Source organism: Pipistrellus hanaki (genome assembly GCF_964339955.1).
Source record: "Pipistrellus hanaki genome assembly, chromosome: 7".
Lineage (NCBI taxonomy): Eukaryota > Metazoa > Chordata > Mammalia > Chiroptera > Vespertilionidae > Pipistrellus > Pipistrellus hanaki.
In genome coordinates this window covers 42,247,604-42,265,510 of record NC_140509.1, presented here as the reverse complement: position 1 = coordinate 42,265,510, position 17,907 = coordinate 42,247,604, and the positions used below count along the sequence as shown (strand labels likewise).

Below are 17,907 nucleotides of genomic sequence, written 5' to 3'. Positions count from 1 at the left end.
GGAATACATTTAACCAAAAAAATACAAGATTTATATACTTAAAGCTACAGAACACTATGGGAAGAAATTAAGAAGACCTAAATAAATGGAAAGACATCTAATAGATTAGAAGATAATATTGTTGAACCACCTAACTGATCAACATATGGTACATATTCAACACAATCCCCCAAATACCAGCTAGCCTTTTTGAATAATCGACAGGCTAATTTTAAAATTTGTATGGAAATTCAAAGGTCTCCAAATAGCTAAATTACACTGGAAAAGAGCAAAGTTGGACAACTTTCTGATTTTAAAATGTACTACAAGTTTTGAAGTCAAGATAGTGTTAATCAGGATAGGCAATGAATAGAATTGAGAATCCAGAAATAAACATTTGTAATCAGTTTTCAAAAGGGTGCCAGAATGATTTGATGGGGAAAGAACGGTCTTTTCCACAAAAGATGCTGGAGTAACTGAATATTCACATACAAAAGAATGAAATCAGACCCCTACCTTACACTATATACAAAAATTTACTCAAAATGGGTCATAAAACTAAATATAAGAGTTAGAACTATAAACCCTTAAAAGAAACATAGGAATACATTTTGTAACCTTAAATTAAGCATTGGTTTCTTAGCTTATGACACTTAACAGCACAAGACGCAGAATAAAAAATAGAACTTCTTAAAATTAAAAACTTCTGTCTTTCAGAAACCATTAAAAAAAAATGAAAAAGAGGACCCACAGAATGGGAGAGAATATTTGCAAATCCTACATCTGATCCAGGATTTTGTACAGAATATATAAAGAATTCTTACAAAAGATAAATACACCAATTAAGTAATAGGCAAATGAATAAAATAGGTATTTCTAAAAAATAAATAAATAAATAAATAAACAAATAAACACCATACAAGTAGCTAGCACCGTACAATAAGTGCATGAAAAGATGTTCAGTATAATTTTTCATTAGGGAAGTGCAAATCAAAACTACAATGGAATGCTAAAAAAAAAAAAATAAATAAATATCTAAAGGTTGGTATTTCATCCCTATTTTTTCATGTTAGGAAATTGAGCTTTTATTTAAATTAGGTGGCTAGAGGCAGTCAGCTGGGATGGGACGGGGTCTGTCTGACTTCGAGCTGTTCTCTTCCCACTGCTCCTCCCGCAGAACCCTGTCTCTGGCTGCACAGAGACAGCAGGGCCTGCAGCGGAGAATGGTGGGCGTATCATTTCCAAGGGGCAAAGCTTTGAAAGGTTAAAGGATGCTTTTGGAGAAAAAGCAAAGGATTTAAATACAAAATTGGAGATTGTCACTTTCATAGTAAATTAAAAAATCAAGTTTAATTTTTTAAGAGTGCCATAAAAGGCCAACAGGGAAAAAGAAGGGGACGGGGAGGGACAGCAGACTCCATGACAGCAAATTAAAGAGCAGGACCCAAGCACATCAGGGTGGCACAGGCACGGAGATGGCGAGGGAGATGAGTATCGCCAGCGTGGCCACCCACGTGGGGAGAGGCACAGCCGTGCTGACAGCGGGTCTGACCCCAAGCCAGGTGCGGATGTTCCTAGAACCAAAACAAGAAAGGCCATTTCTCATCCAGGGAATGTCACCTGGGAGTGTGCCAGGGACCAGGATGCAGTACCAGGGCCTGTGGATGAGTGAACTCAGGGGATTTTAACCTGGGTTCACGGATTCCTGTGGGTCCATAGATTCGCAGGCTTGTCAGGGCCCCTGAGCCCTTTCTGCGATGGTGGCAGGTTTTGTGTCTGTGCGTCTTTTTTGGGGGAGACCGTCATCAGGTTGTTAAAGGGCCTATAACGGGAGAAGGGTTTTTTGTTTTGTTTTTTAATGAGTTTAGATGTTTCTCTTCAGGTGCCAGGCTAATTTTCCGGCTGTGTGATAGATTGTGTCCTACGGTCTGGCACTCCTAATATTTGGAATAAAAATGAATTCCTAGCGAATGATCTCACTGCCTGCAGTGCTGTCTGATTCTGCCCTGGCATCTGATAGAACTTGTTCGGGGATTAGGTAAGACAGGATGTTGGTACATTTGAGGTCATTAAACTGAGAAGGGGAAAAAGGAATCTCGCTAAATGTATTGTGGGGTGGAACTCGACATTGAATAGCTAAGGGACATTCTTTGTGCTCTGTGCCAGCGCTTTGAAACCCTGCTTGGAAACAGACTGGAGTGGCGGAGACAGCTCCATCTAGATGTGGTGTGTTGGTAAATGCCTGTCTTTCCAAGAAATACTGTTTAACTTGTCCTTTTATGGAGGAAGTGTGGAAGTTGTGCTGTCCTAGTTTGCCCAACATTTTTGTAAGGTGATACAGATCCTAGAGAAACAACAAAAGCTACTTTTTCACCTGGTGACCAGCATTCTCACCGTTCCCGCTCCAGGACTCTGGGAATAATGGGGAATACGTCGCGGAGGGCAGACTGTGTATGCAAGGTTGTGGTAGATGAACCGTATCCCCCACAAAAGCTTATTTCCTATCTGTCTCTTCCTACTGCCTTTGTGTTTGGAGGTCCTTCGATCTTATTCTAACCGTACTATTCAGAAAATACCCATTTAAACGCGTGCTGGGCTGGGTAGTGGTGATGGTTTCACAACAAAGTGGGTGTATTTCATTCCACTAAACTGTACTTGAAGGTGGTAAAAATGGTAGATTTCACATTTTGCATATTTTACCACAATATAAAATGTATTGGATAATACAGAGGGGAAAAAAAAAACCATTTTCCTTTTGAGATGGGAATTCCAAGTACCTTCATCTGTTAAATGTCAAGCCCTTTCCCATTGTGACATGAATGCGTACGTAACAGGCAAAAACGTGTGGGATGAAAATTCTCATTTACGTGCTGTGTGGTCCCAACTCTGCACTCACTGGTGTGGGACCTGGGACGGTGTTTCCAAAGCAAGACGATAGGCCCTCAGTAGGTGCTTTCTCCTTCCTTCCTTTCCTCCCCTCTCAGTGTCCTCCTTCGAAAAATGTGTATGTTGGACTCGTGGCTCTCCAAGGTCCTTTCAGTTCTGCTGATCTGTGCAGTATGAGAGAAAAAAAAAAAAAAAAACACGTTTTAAAGGCCTGCAGAACAGTATAACCTCCATATGGACAAACACAGCCCCCCCGCATGTACACACAGCAGCTTCTGCTGCTTCTCACTTTCGCTCTCCTCTATCTCCACTTCTTTCTCTTCCTCCGCCTGCCAAGAATCAGCCAGGAGCTTGGAAATGGGAGTGGAGGGGAGAAAGGATTGAGGTGACCTGAGACTGAGGGCTAGGACACGGGGCTGGGTTGAGGGGCCGCAGTGAGCCTGGACTTGGCCCTGGCGGTGCCACGTGGTTGTGGGCACGGCCGCATTCGGGGCTGCAGCCCCACATTCTCTGCAGGGTATGTGACCACAGCAAGATTAAGCGTGATTGATTTTTATGCAAGGCAGATGGTGGCAGGAACGTGGAGACTGTAAATCCAGAGAGAGAAGCTGAGCTTGTCATGTGAGGAAGAAGCAGCAGGAAGCAGAGCCTGTGTGGGAGAAGACGTCTGGTGGGGAGATGGCAGCTGGAGGGGGAAGGGCGGGCAGGTGCGTGGCCAGAGTCTCCAGTCAGGGTTCGAGCTGGGAGCCAATTAGATCTGGCTGTAATAAATCATAGCCATGAGTACCAAAAAAAAATTTTTTTGAAGGAAAAGACAGGTAGAAAATAAACTTTGGGGAAGGGGAAAAGGGAATTGAAAACAGAGAGGCCAGTTGCCATGATAGTAGGAGCCAGCCACGTGAGAACTGATGATGATGGCAATAGAGACACAGAGGGGTGAGCAGACTTGAGATATAAATTGATGATAGAATCAAAGCACTTGCTGATGGATTATATGGTAGAAGTGAGGGGGAGGTAGGAAAATCAAAGATAACTCCTAGTGTTTGGGTTGTGAAACAGGGTCGATGATAATGCCTTTTCCTGAAATGGAGCTTCACACTCCCCTTAGACACCACATGTCTCCCATGTATGTCGTCGGGGTCCTTGTCTGGGCTGGCAGACCTCACCCCTGCTGCAATGATCAGCTTTGCAGACTCCACTAGCCTCCCAGGGGCCCGTCCAACAGCAGCTTGTCTTCTGTGCAAGCCATTGGGGAACCTGGAGGTCAAGAGGTACCTGCCCCTGGCAGATGAGGCTGCAGGCATGTGCAGCTCCCCAGGAAGAAGTATCGTCTGGTAGGTAAAGCACACAGAGAGGCCGAGTTGTCAGCTATGGAGAAGGCACTCTGCTTCCTTCGAACCCTGGAGGAGTCAGGCACTGTAGAAGCCCATCCGAGGTCTCAAGAAACGGCCCTTCACTACGTTGACAGGCAGCCCCTCCAGTGAGCACCCACCTGCACTTCTGCAGACCAACTTGTCACTGTCTGCATGACTTTGTACATGATCTTTGACATAAGGATGGAAATTACGGTATTTTGAATAAATAAATGCTTCGGGCATATTTTGCTTAGGCATTGCAGGAATGGTGATGCTCTTCAAAGACTGGGACCCAGAGTGAAACGCCGGAGACATTATAATCCTATGCTTATAACTTGCCTTCAGAGAATGATCTGGATCATATTTAGTAAGACCTGATAACACTATTTTTTAAGAAACCGCAAATTTTAATATACTTCACTTTTAATATACTTCATTTTTAATATAATCATTTTAGTACTAACAAGCTAATCAACTCTTTTTACACAAATAATTAAATTGCTGTAGGACCCAAAGCTTTATCACTTTACTTTGACATTTTGCTGGCAGCAGGTGTAAAAGAGGTTATGTTTTCTTGGGGGAGAGGAATGTCATCTCCCAAATGGTGGATGGCAGGGTTGCACAGGAAGAGGAGGGGACCCTTAGAGTCAGGAGGGCATGGACTCAATTGCATCTCATCCGTTTTCCCTGAATGTGACCTTAGGCAAGGCACTTTGCCTCTCTGAGCCATGATCTCTCATCCACCATATGGGCCAATAATACCTGTAAAATTCCTAGCTTAGTTCCTAGCACATAGAAGTTTCAGTAAATGGTAATTACAATTATTATTATTTATAATAAATATATGCCAGTATTCCATTTTTATAATTTGAAATCTACAGAAACTCAAAAAATGAATTTCAGGTTACTTTTTTTTAATTTTTATTGATTTATTTTGAGAGAGGAGAGAGAGATAGAGACACTGATTTGTTGTTTGAATTATTGATTGCTTCTTGAATGTGCCCTGACCGATCAAACCCACAACCTTAGCCTCTTGGATGATGCTTCTAACCAACTGAGCTACCCTGACAGGGCTATACTTGTTTCTTTTTAGCTTTTCCTTTTCTGGATTATCAATGGCAAGTAGTTCTGATTGCATCATCCTGTTATGATACAGGTGAAAAATCTGAGCTAGCTCTTCACTATTCATTGGGAATTTAAACATCTTGAATATCAAAGAAGTGAACTTTCTAGCTGTGGTTCTCCCACCAGAATACTTGGTCCCAATACCTGAGATGTGTAAGTGGAAACTTTCAGAGATGGTTTATCTTCATTTTCTCCATCCGGTCTGAAATGGCCAAATATCCTCCCCACTTCTTTCTCTGTTGCAGGAAAAGAAAGGAAGAAAGATAGAAAGAAAAAAGAAAGCGCACTTCTTTGCATCATCTTTCCATGCTAGTAGAACAAAACACAAAAGCCACAAGACTATGATTCAGAGGCCTCTGCTTTACACAAGTGACTATTTAAATTCTGTTTGAAATGTAGATTTTTAAAAATTTCATCTCTGTAGTTTCCAAAAAATTAACGTCAATTGAAAACCCTTCTGACCAAATGGTGTGTGACTCCTCCACCTAATGCTTCTGAATATGATGAATAAGGACTCCAGAGCCACTCACAGCATGTTTATTACTGAAGCTGTCACCAAATTCTTAGTAATATTTTTATACAGCATGGGGCCAGCAGAACATTTGAGATTTGACCTTTTCTAATAGATGATAGTCTCTAATCATTATTAGAACTACATTTTGAACTCTTTGTTTTCTAACCACTGTAATTTATCTTTCTACTCAATCCAGAGAAAAAAGCAGTGTGTGTGTGTGTGTGTGTGTGTGTGTGTGTTGTGTTTGTGTGTGTGTGTGGTATGTCTATGTGTGTGTAGGTAGGTAGGTATGTAGATGTGCAATAATCATTTATTAGCCCTAAAAATCAATAGTGTGGCTTTGGGCAGGGGGACCAGAATGGCATTTTGAAGCCAGGAGATCAGATTGGCTCATTGCTCTCATCCAAGTACAGCCTGTTGGGATGCTGAGCAAAGTCAGCTTGTTTTGCTTGGTGAAGCTTTCAGCTCACATGATAATATGCATGATGTCACCGTTCTTTTGTATTTAGGCACACGTGGATTCAGGTTCAAACAAGAGTATGAACCAATTCTGAATGTTTTGTCTTCTTTTCTTGGTCTTGCTTTAAATCCCAGTAAGGTAGGAAGAGGTGATTAGGATAGAAGTGATAACAGAAAATTCATGGGAAGCAATATTGGAAATCGGAAAAGCACTAAACCAAACCACTCTTATGTTTCTTAGAAACTATGTTGTTGGTATTAGACCTGTGATGTAGATAAAAATACATCCACCTGTAATTTCCTGGGGAAAAGCAAAGAGGGCTTTGCGCATCAGGTCCCATGAAAACCACTAAGGAAACCTTAGCCAGGAGTTGAGTTGGAAGGACAGAGAATGCAATCAGCCTGACTTATACCAGAAGTACCTGCTAGAAAGCCTGATCGTTTCACAGCTAATTGGTATAAACGTTTCTTCTGCCCACCGCGTGCAGCTGGAGGCCCACTTATACTTTTATGACTATTGCCGTAATTAAATGCCATTTACTTTTTTTCTTAGCTTAGGAATGCAGGTCCCACTGACTTTTTCTTTTAAGTAAATATAAGTATGTGAAAGAGGAAATTATTTACAGATGATTTCTCATATCTGGGATATGCTACTTTTATTTGTAAGTGAATGAATGGTGACCATTCAGCTATCTCTTTTTTAAACTTTCCCCCGCTTCGGTAACAGTAAATATGGAGAAATGAAAAAGAAGCGCTTTCATGCTTAGTGTAGCATTGCCGTCGCTCCTCACCCACCTTTTCCTAAGAGCGGTCTGCCGAAACGCTTCAAGGCTCTGTGAGGCGTTTGGACGTCAGTGTAGCTGAGCAGTGCCAGGAGCGCAAGGTGTCCGTAACTCTCTTCGCCACCATTGCTTTGTCAGTAGGTACTTGTTGAATGAATGGCTGTGGGCCAGTGGGCTTCTGGGGTCTGAAATCTCTCCAAGAAAACGAGCATGCGAGGCAGCCCACACAGACCTGCACTGCCCAGTCAGGTACCACTAACCACACGTGGCTGTTTGAACTTCAATCCATGTAAGTTGGTTAAAATTTAAAATTCAGTTCCTCTGTCCCCTTAGGGGTGTCGAACTCAATCAGAGAAGGGGCCAAAATCTAAAATCCAGCCTAAATCGCGGGCCGAATGGTTTACTGAACAGTCATAAACTGACAATGTCATAAACTGACAGCAGAGTGCAGTGATGACAGCGCGTTGCGGGCCACATTGCAAGGCCTGGCGGGCTGGATTTGGCCCGCAGGCCTTGTGTTTGACACATGTGCTTAGGCACCTTTTAAGATCCCAACAGCCAGGTGTGCCAGTCACTGCCACGATGAACAGCACCGATCCTGAGCATTTTCCTCACTGCCAGAGGTTGTGTTAGCACTGGGAAATGTCACTAGAAAGGTCCGGGTTAGTGGCCCGATCTTTGTAAAGTGAAACTGTAAGTGATGCGCACTCACACTGCATACAGTAGCCCTTTGACATCTCCCCTCAGTGCTGTAGGAGCTCAGCCAAGAAAGGGGGTGGCCCCCGGAGGTGACTCTTTGAAACTGATAGCCAAACAGCAGTGGGGCTGTGAGCCACACGGATAATCCAGTAGTATGCACTTACTTGGCTACACCAGTTAACAAGAGTCGGGAAATACCTGTATCCATTAATAATGAGCTGCTGTTTCAAGCGCGTCCAGCGGCTCCTTCCTCTGCCTCAGGAGCCCTGGCCATTTGCATAGGATGCCCCTTATCTTCCCTTAATTACACAAAAAAGTTAGCTGGTACCTATCCCATCCCTGGGAGTAGGACGCTGCCAAGGGCCCTGACCCAGCACTTCAGCCTCGGATGGTGGGTGCTGCCCTTGGCCTCCGGGAGGGACTGCTTCCCAAGGGTCTTTCCTAAGCCCATCCCATCTCTAGCCGGGCCAAGCCACAGGTCCCAGAGCCATCTGCCTCAAGAAGACCTTAAAATCGCCGAAACCAGTTTGGCTCAGTGGATACAGCGTCAGCCTGTGGACTGAAAGGTCCCAGGTTTGATTCCTGTTAAGGGCATGTACCTTGGTTGTGGGCTCGTCCCCAGTGTGTGTGTGTGTGTGGGGGGGGGGGGGGGGGGGGGCAGGGGAGTGCAAGAGGCAGCTAATCAATGTTTCTCTCTCATCAATGTTTCTAGCTCTCTGTCCCTCTCTCTTTCTCTCTGTGAAAAATCAATAAAATATATATATTTTTTAAATACCTTAAAATAATTTTTTCCAACCCCTTCAAATTACTGCAGAAATCAGGGACAGAGTCACTCAGCCAGCTCCTGGCTACTTCAAAGATAAAACTCAAATTGCCTGACTCGGGTGGGGGGGGGGGTTGGTTTGGGGGTGGTTGGGTTTTTTATTTCTGTATCTTCCTGTTGTCAGTTTTCTTAACTGTGGAATGAGGATTCATCTCTCTATGCCTCACAAAGGGGTTAGTAAAAAGAATAATGATACCCAACATTTTGTGTATGACTTATAGTTTGCAAAAATTCTCTTGGCTGCATTTTCAGTTCATCCTCACAAGAACCCATGAACCGTGTGAGACTCAGAGTCAGTGAGTGACCTGCCCACGAGAACAAAGCCACTGTGAGTGGCAGAGGTCTGAGTCCCTTAAGGCTTGGGAAACTATAAACTCGTGTAAATGTAACATAACATAACCACATGGCATTACTAATTTTCAGCTTGTGGTATTTTTGCAGTTGAAGATTTAGTGACATTGAAAGTGGCAACTTTGTTCAAGCAGTGCTTTTTTTTCCTTTTTCTTTTGCTTTGATAATGTGCCAACTGCACAGGCTTTGGTTCAGCATTGAAACTGAAGTGGGCTGCTTCGAAGTATATTTTTAAATGAGAGAATCCAAATTTGTAATTAGCTTTAGAAATGCTAGTTGGGTAGTTTGAGTATCTGAAGAGCTTCTGACAGTCATTTCTGTTATTGCTAGTGGTTAACTCTTTGTATGCCCCCACCCCTACCGCAGTTGGATCCTTTGGAAAAAGCAAAGTATCTTCTTTGATGGGTCATTTCTTTCTCTGTTACCACTTTAGCTTTCACATCCTATAGTCCTGGTATACTTAGGCAATATCTGATCGTAGCAAAGAAAAATCATTTAGAAGTCATTCTACCCACCAGACACCTAATAGTAGCAGAATGAAGTTTAAATTGTTAAGAGAAGCCACAGGGAAGGAAATGGTCGACTTCTTGATAGCCTTTTATCTTTTGGACTTTTGATAATTTTGATAGAAACACTCCTTACTTTTAGATAAAATTTTTGGGAAGATCAATTCAACTCACTTCCAAAATAAAATTGAAATTTTTTGACATCTCTCTTTTTCTCTCTCTACTTCAGCCATTTTATACTATATGCTATATCCTACTAGGCAGAAATTGAGTTTGTAGATAAGGGGAAGAGAGAAATCATTTCATTCTATGTAATAAAGAAATATCTCTTCAATATTTTCTTATTAGCTTATAAAAATTGTGACTCTCTCCATACCAATTATCCCATGGGTTAAATACACATAAAGGGAAAAGAGAAAATTTTTAGGAAAAGCTCACCATCATATAATATCGCATGAAAAATTAGAAACAAAACTCTGAGTATTTGTGCATATATGAAAAGAGAATAGTGGTCCACAATCCCTTTTTCTCAATTCTGAATCCAAAAGGTTCCAAAACCCGAAAGGGTTTTTTTTTGTTTTATTTTTTTGTGTGTGTTTTTTTTCTTGGTAACTTCTTTGGTAGAAAAACCTGACCTGAACTACTGTGAGGCCCTGTTTTATCTGACTTAATAGGACTGTGCATATGTTTTGCCACAGAAATATTTAATGATTTTGTGGAGTGCTGCTCCAGACTCTGAAGGGGGTATTATATGATAGGTGGTAGTTCATCGTAACACTCTCTAAAATTCAAACAAATCTGAATGCTGAGATATATCTAGCCCAGGAGTTTCAGTTGAAAGGATCATGGACCTACATAACAAAACATCATCAGTGATTTATCAGGGCCAAGCTGATCTTTATGTTTTGCCATATCTTCCAAGTATTCTGTCATAGGCATATGCACTAATTTAGCATCAGAGAAAAAAATAAGTAATATTTGTTCAAAAATGAACATGGTGAGGCATCAGAGAATCATTTCATTTCAGTCAGAATTCTCAAATTTATCATTTGTTTCCTGCATTGCCTTGTTACTGCAGCCACGTGTGTCTTTTAAACACAGGTGTTTTGATTGGTTGAAAGAAAACATTCATGAGATGAAGTAAAGGAGAAACGGCCCCTAGCTGCTTTTGGGCTCAGGACAGCGCCCGGTAAGGGGTGCTCACCAGGAGGAAGTACTCGGGAATAGGGCTTCCACCGGGCATGAACGCCATGGGCTGTGTGTCATGTTCTGTTGCTGTGGATGGGTCCGGGGGCACACAGCCAAGGGCGCAGTAAGTTAGCTGAGAGGTCATAAATCGGGGGCGAGAAGGGGCAGGACAGCAGGAGGGATGGGGAACGTTGACAGGCAAGGCTCCCTCTGCTAATGGACAGCTCTTCCTCCCCAATCAGGTGGACACTCAATGACCTGTCACGAGGCTGCCCCGCAGAGCTTTGGGGTTCATGTCTGAATGGATTGCTGTGGCCTTCTCATCTCTCCCTTCGCCCAGTTCCCTGCCTCCTAAGACTCGAAGCCAGCACAGGACCTGGAAAGATTACATGTAAGTTTGGATTAAGGTTTCTTTTCTCAGACAAAAACAGTGGTAAAAATTTCCTGATGTGATCGTCACAAATAGCTGAAACGCACATGAATGACTTTTAACAAAAGCATCTTGAGAATTAGAATTGAGGAAGGGAGGGGGTTAGATTCTGCACATTGGTGGTGCCTTAATTCACGGTTCTTAAACTTGAGCTTGCATCAGAATCATCCGGAGGGCTTGTTACAGGACAGTTTGCTGGGCCTAGTGCCCAGAATTTCTGACTCAGTAGGTCTAGGGCGGACTGGGAATCTGCTTTTCTAACAAGTGTCCAGGCAATGCTGAAAAAGCTCTGGGGACCCCACTTTGAGCATCGCTGCTTTAGCTCCTGCGACTGAGAGGAGGGATGCTAAAGGTAGAAAAGTGCGTTAAACATTTAGTGCTACACCTCACTCATTTAAGATGTTTAGTGTTCCACTTAACACGTTGATTCATCTCTTAGAGAATTTTGAAGTCTTCTCATCACCGTGGCATTTGAAGTCCAGCCAAGTCGATGTCCTAATTCTGACCATTTTACTCCAGAGTCGCTAATACCAGTCATTCGTCGCCCTTGGTTTCAACAGGGCTGACTCAGAGTGTTGTTATTAGGCTAAAATGACAAGGACTGTCCTTTCGTACGTTTGTTTGCCGTACTTTTAGATACTCTCCAAAGGGAAACATTTGTTTTCCTGGGGTGGGAAACATATTGCTTCCTTTCAAAGGGAATCATACCTTCTCCCCTCCCCCCATACACTTAAATGTGACTTGATTCTACAAAACACGTGCGAGAAGGGAGTCACTGCTAAAAAAAAAAAAAAAAAAAAGACCAAGGGTCTGCGCGGGTTATGAGTTCTCAGGACTGACAAGTTCTGAGGATCAGCATGTTATTATGTTATTGTTTCGGCTTTGGAACCAGCCAGTCACCTCTCTGCTGAGGACAAGAATAATTGGTTCCATGTTAATAGAAAACAGTAGGAGAGCTTGGCTTAACCAAATACATCCTTGGGTATATGTGCGCATTCATGTAAATGTGCATATGTGTGTGTGTGTGAGTATGTATGCACTTCCTACATTTCTAAACTTGCATTGTAGGTATTTTTAAACCTTTTCTTTCCCCTTTTGTTTCATTAAGTCAATGTGAGCGTAAAAATAACATGAGTAATGCTGTTCAGGAAATGTTTGAGAAACTTCTGGGCATTTTAAATCTGTGAGTAAGCACTGTGATTTATAGCATGTTCCTTGGGAATGGTAAATGTTATCAATCAACGTATCACTTACAGTGCTTTTATTATAATTCTCTGGAATTGAGAATAATCACTGTTAATAAAGCAGTTCCCAAGCAGCTGTATAATGAAGGAGCCATATCTGTTGCGTAAACTTAGCAGAGCGCCAAATCCTGGAGATAGATTTCGGTGCATATGTTTAAAATAAAAACCACAAAATCAGAAAAAATAAGGCAAAAAAAAAAAAAGCAATTGGTGATTAGAGAGTTTCATCAGGAATTAATTCAAAGCTATCTTCAGGGGGCTGTCCAGTGGATACCAGGGCTGATGTTAGGGCTGACGAGGTCATGAATGATGTGATTATCTATTATCACTCTACCCTCACAAACTAAGGCATCCCTGTCAAGCACTGATTAGTTACTCTGCACAGCATTCTTGGAAAAGAAGATTTTCAGTTTATAAAGCGTCTTCGCCATGAAGGGGAAGAAGTGGGTTGGATCAGGTGCGTGTCAATCCCTCTCCTGCGTTGGCATGTGTGAGTGTCCACATTTACACATCAGGTGTTCCTGTAGGACAACCTTTATGTCACTTTCGTGTCCACAGGACAGAGAAGGAAGAAGGCTCGCGTGACGCCTCAGGTAATCGGAGCTTCGAGCTCCCGCAGGACCGGGCTCACCTGCCAGAGTCACTCCTGTGCCCTCAGGTGAAGCACTAGAGTCACCAACTGCTTAGAGCAACTCTGTGCAGTTCCATGCGTGTGTGGGGACCATGGTATATGGGAACCATCTGTGCTTCCCCCTCACTGACCTAGAACTGTACTAACACAAAGTTTATTAATAAAAAAAAAATAACTAAATACCAAGTAGTATGACAATTCATCAAAAAGTTAAACCTAGAATTATCACATGTTTAAAAACACTCCACTTCTGGGTGTATGCCTACCGAAAAGAAGTGAGAGCAGGGACTTAAAGATATTCGCACACCCACGTTTATAGCAGAATTATTCACAATGGCCAATAGGTGGAAGAAACCGATGAGTATATTAAAAACAAACAAACAAAAATCACGTAGTATGCGTATACTATGGGATATTATTGAGCCATAAAAAGATGAAATTCTGTCACATATTAAACATGGATGAACCATGAGGATACTAAGTGAAATGAGCCAGACACAAAAGGACAAATACTGTCTGATCCCCACTAACATGAGGTGCCTAGAATAGTAAGGCCCATAGTCCGGAAGGAGACTGATGGTTGCCCGGGGCGAGGAAGAGAGGTGAATGGGAAGAGAGAGTTTGATGGGGACAGAGTTTCACTTTGGGAAGATGAAAAAGTTCTGGAGGTGGTGGTAGGGATGGTTGCACAACAATGTGAATGTGCTTAGTACCATTGAACTGTGCTTTCAAAAATTGCTAAAACGGTAAATGTTATGTGTATTGTGACACAGTAAAAAGAACCTGAATACCCGAGATCACTTTCCTTCCGAGAACACTGTGCCGAGAAGCTCGTGCTTACCAGGGATGTTACCGTTTGTGAGGCTGGAGTAAGAACGGGTGACCTGTCCCTCACCCCTCCCGCAGCCTCATACTCACCCGGGCCTGCTTTTGGGCCAGCGGGCAGGGTCTGCAGAATGTTCTACTTTAGTCTTGGGAATGAGTTTCCTATCAGGGCAAGGTCACATTTTTCAGAAACTACCAGGGAAAATGGCCTCCAACAACTGTAATCTACCAAAACGGCCTTTACTCGTATAGGAAAGCTGCTTCCCTGGGACGGAGGGACCGACACCCTCCTGTGCTCCCGCGTTGGGGCTGCTCCCGTCCATCGGCACCGTGCGCTCACGAAAAGCCCAGGTACAGGCCCCGCGTGCACGCAGTGTCGGAGCCATGTGCACAGCCGTGCCAGCGCCAGGTCTTGATCAGAGCAGGTGGACATGGAGGCAGGAACCCGATGGAAGCCTAACAGAAAATGAGAACTCTGGAAGAAAACCAATAGCACATAGTTCTCCTCCACCAGGGCTGGCCTCGAATTATCATAACACTCCCAATGCGTATAATGTATCCCCCGACACCAAATCTCCGTAGTAGTATATATTACTGGATCCACAAATCACAGAAGAATTTAGTGAATGACCTGCAGTCCTGTGAGTAACATGCCAAACTGGACCTATTTAGGGCAGCCCATTCGAGCCTCACGTTTTGGGGATTTTGCTTTTTTTATTCTATGTTTCTAAAAAGCCGACCTTAGAGAGTGATCATGGGACTTGGTGCCCTGTTTTCTCTCCAGGTTTCCTTTACTACTTTCAAGCACTGCTCTGGGCCTGACCGGGGGTTGTAATTTCTGAAAAGCAGTGCATCAGCTTTCATAGTTTTAAACCTGTGCTAAACTATCTCACTTCCTCTAATCTTCAGGTCTATGCATGTGAGTATACATTATATACATACACATTCATGTGTGTGTATGTATGTGTATTTGGCTTAAGGAAAAGGAATAACCAAAAGGGAGATAACAAAAAGTCATCGAAGTTAAAGTACAATATATACAAATTAGTCCCCTCATTCCCACCCCAGACTTTCCAAACCTGCTTAGAAATAAACTCTCTATGCTCTTCACTTGGGTGATGGAGACAGGGCAAGGCAACAAAGGTTTTGAAGTCAGTTGCCATAGGGAGCTGCTAAGATGTTAAAAAAATAAAAAAATAAAAAAAAACCTGAAACTAAAGGTTTTTATAGAAAGAAAAACGATCTCTGTCAACAGTCTAAGAGAGAGAAAGGTAAGTGCTTATTTCTCCTTGATATCCACGTGGAGCTACCAGCGCCCTACATTTAGTTGAAACCACATGGATATAGAATCTAATCAAAATTAATTCAGGCCTTGTCTGGCCAGAGTGCCTCAGTTGGTTAGGCATCGTCTTGTGTACCAAAAGGCTGCTGGTTCAATTCCTAGTCAGGGCACTTGCCTGGGTTGTGTGTTCATTGTCCCAATGGGGCATATGCAGAATGTAACCAATTCATGTTTTTTCTCTCACACGTCAATGGCTGTCTCTCTCTCTCTCTCTCTCTCTCTCTCTCTCTCTCTCTCTCTCTCTCTTTCTCTGTCTCTCTCTCTCTCTGTCTCTCTCTGTCTGTCTCTCTCTCTCTCTCTGTCTCTCTCGCTTTCTCTCTCTCTCCCTCTCCCTCCCTTCCTCCCTCCCTCCCTCTCTCTCCCTTCTAAGCATATCCTTGGGTGAGCATTTTTTGAAAATTTAATTCAGCTCCATGACTTTAGCTGGACACACTGACGCATGTTTCTCCTAGAGAGGACCAGCAAACCAACAGTGACCCCGACGGGATGACATGAGGTAGCAAACACCAACAAAGACAGACCCTGGGGGCTCTCCTTACAGCTCTCTCGTGTTTCCCAGCAATCATATGTGCCTGGTCCAGACACTGAATTCATGTTTAGTAATGGCTTAGCTACCTGGAACCCAAATAACCAGAACCCTAAATTAACTGCCCTTTATACTTCCCCACCCCCGCAACACCCCCTCCCACACACTCCACCCTACCTTGCACATCCCACTTCCCTGTTTCAGAAATAAAGGTTCATAAAACAAGATAGTCTAGTTTCGAAAAAATGAAGAATAGCTGTACCTTGGAAGGTAGGTGTAACTGACCTGCTGAATCAATGAAATAGTTAAGTTTCCTAACTAGGAAAAGAAACTGCTTTGGAAAGATCTTCAACAGAAAGCATTTTCCCACTGTCTGTCAATTAACCAGAAAATTGAAACAAATAAAACCTTATCCGCAAATAGGTCTAGTTTATTGATGTTAAAATGTTGACTTAGGATGAGAAAATATACCATTCATTTTTATTCTTCTTGGGAAACTGTGTAAGTTTGGCTTTTACTACCTTTCCAGTGCCAGAGTTTAAATTTTGGAAATCTTTTAAAGTTATTCTATTTATTATGTTTGGAGGCCCTCAAAAAAGTTGTGATATTAAGAGTGATACATAATGTCATGCATATATATGTTTAGCTCCTATAGTCATTGGAGAACCATTGGCAGAGTTTTGAAATCAATTCTATTAGAATGCGTGATGTGATTATTTATAACATCTTACTTCACAATTATTTTCTGCTCAAGGCATCATCAAAATTAATTTTCATAATCTGCACACACACACTAATTGTACAAATAGGAATGATGTGTGATTGGCAATATACATTAATATATAAGGCAAAAATTTCACATGATATTCCCTGTGAGTCTCCAAACAAACTCAGCCACGCATATATATGTAAAGCTGCTTACCAAGCGCTCTCAGTCGTAGCACAAATAGTTTATCAACTTACTCTAATTTCCAGGCTCTTGTTTTTTAGCAATTATTTGTGTGGTCTTTTTTTTTGGATACTCCTGTCCCCAGTGAAGTAACACCTCGCTCTGAGCTGTGATTTAACCTAGGGAACGGCACCACACTCTTCTGAGGAATCCCCCCTGACACTGGTGGTTGTGGGCCTGGTGCCCAGAGCTGCACTGCAGCTGGACAGTGCACAGACCTCGAGTCACACTGAGGGAGAGGGTTTCTGCTCTTCTTTCAAACAATATTTGCAGAACTCTGCGTGTAGTGAGATTTTAAAGTTCTCGGAATGCTTGACTAGATGATATAATCTATTGTGTCTAGCAGATTTTTGCTGTATTTCATGTCTCATTTGTCACCAGGCAGATTATTGAACTGAATCCCCCTTGAGTGGTCTTACTTACTAGAAAGAGAATGATTAATTATTTCCTTATATTAAAACAGAAATACCTTTTTTCCCCTGATTGTAAAAGCAATGTCTGTTGTGCATAGTTTATAAAATAATAGAATAGAATAAAGAAGAAAATACATTACCGGTGTTCCCACTGCCCAGATACAAGCTACATGTTTACTCATTCTTTTGTGTATTTTTGCAGACTTTTTTTCAATTAATCAACTTAATTTTAAACTTACAAGCAGTACAGTAAGTCCTCACTTAATGTCCTTGACAGATCCTGTGACTTTAAGCAAAACTTCTTGCAATACCAGTTTTCCTATAGGCTGGTTCATATGTTATAGTGAAAGGATGTTAGTGGAGCTTAGGAATGATGACATGAGACATTTTCCAGGGCCATAGCCTTCTAGTTGCTTATTTTTCTCCCTTCAAATTACACTAATCAATTCATGTCAGAACAGACACCTGTGTGCATTCACCAGTGTGTTGATCAAGAGGAAATTGCTGTTAACTGGTTCTTTTCATTTCTACATTCTATCGATAAAAATGATTATTGTGTGGTCCTGTAAGGTCCTTGTGGGCCTCTGGAATCATGAAAGGAGATCCAATTATGTACAAGATGGCTTTAGTGTTAGATCAACGGATGGTGTTCCAGTTCTTTAAAAATTAATAATCAGTATACTCTAAGGCCATTTGGCGGAAATGGAAACAGTTGATTAGCCAGTTAGATTCTCCCATTTCCCACCCATAATCCAAACAATATGGACTCTAATAAAATTCTAACTTTATACCTGATGGTGACAAAATGCGATTCAAATATAACCCTGCATGTGCCACAAGCCAGAGAGGTTTCCTTCGGTTGTGCATCCTTTATCCCCCT

The 17,907-nt window shown here is 42.3% G+C and overlaps 1 protein-coding gene across 3 annotated transcripts in view; it reads left to right on the top strand.

The window, feature by feature from the left end:
- Nucleotides 1–17,907, top strand: part of BACH2 (BTB domain and CNC homolog 2) — a 335,108-nt gene that overhangs the window by 179,522 nt on the left and 137,679 nt on the right. The window contains exons 1-2 of one of the 3 annotated variants that reach the window (XM_084890428.1): nucleotides 10,752–10,791; nucleotides 10,910–11,058. The exons of 1 other annotated variant lie outside the window; for it this stretch is intronic. The gene's annotated coding sequence lies outside the window, so the exon portion shown is untranslated. Of the gene's footprint in view, nucleotides 1–10,751; nucleotides 10,792–10,909; nucleotides 11,059–17,907 lie in introns of those variants that run through there. One more of the 3 variants, XM_084890427.1, reaches the window with a different exon arrangement.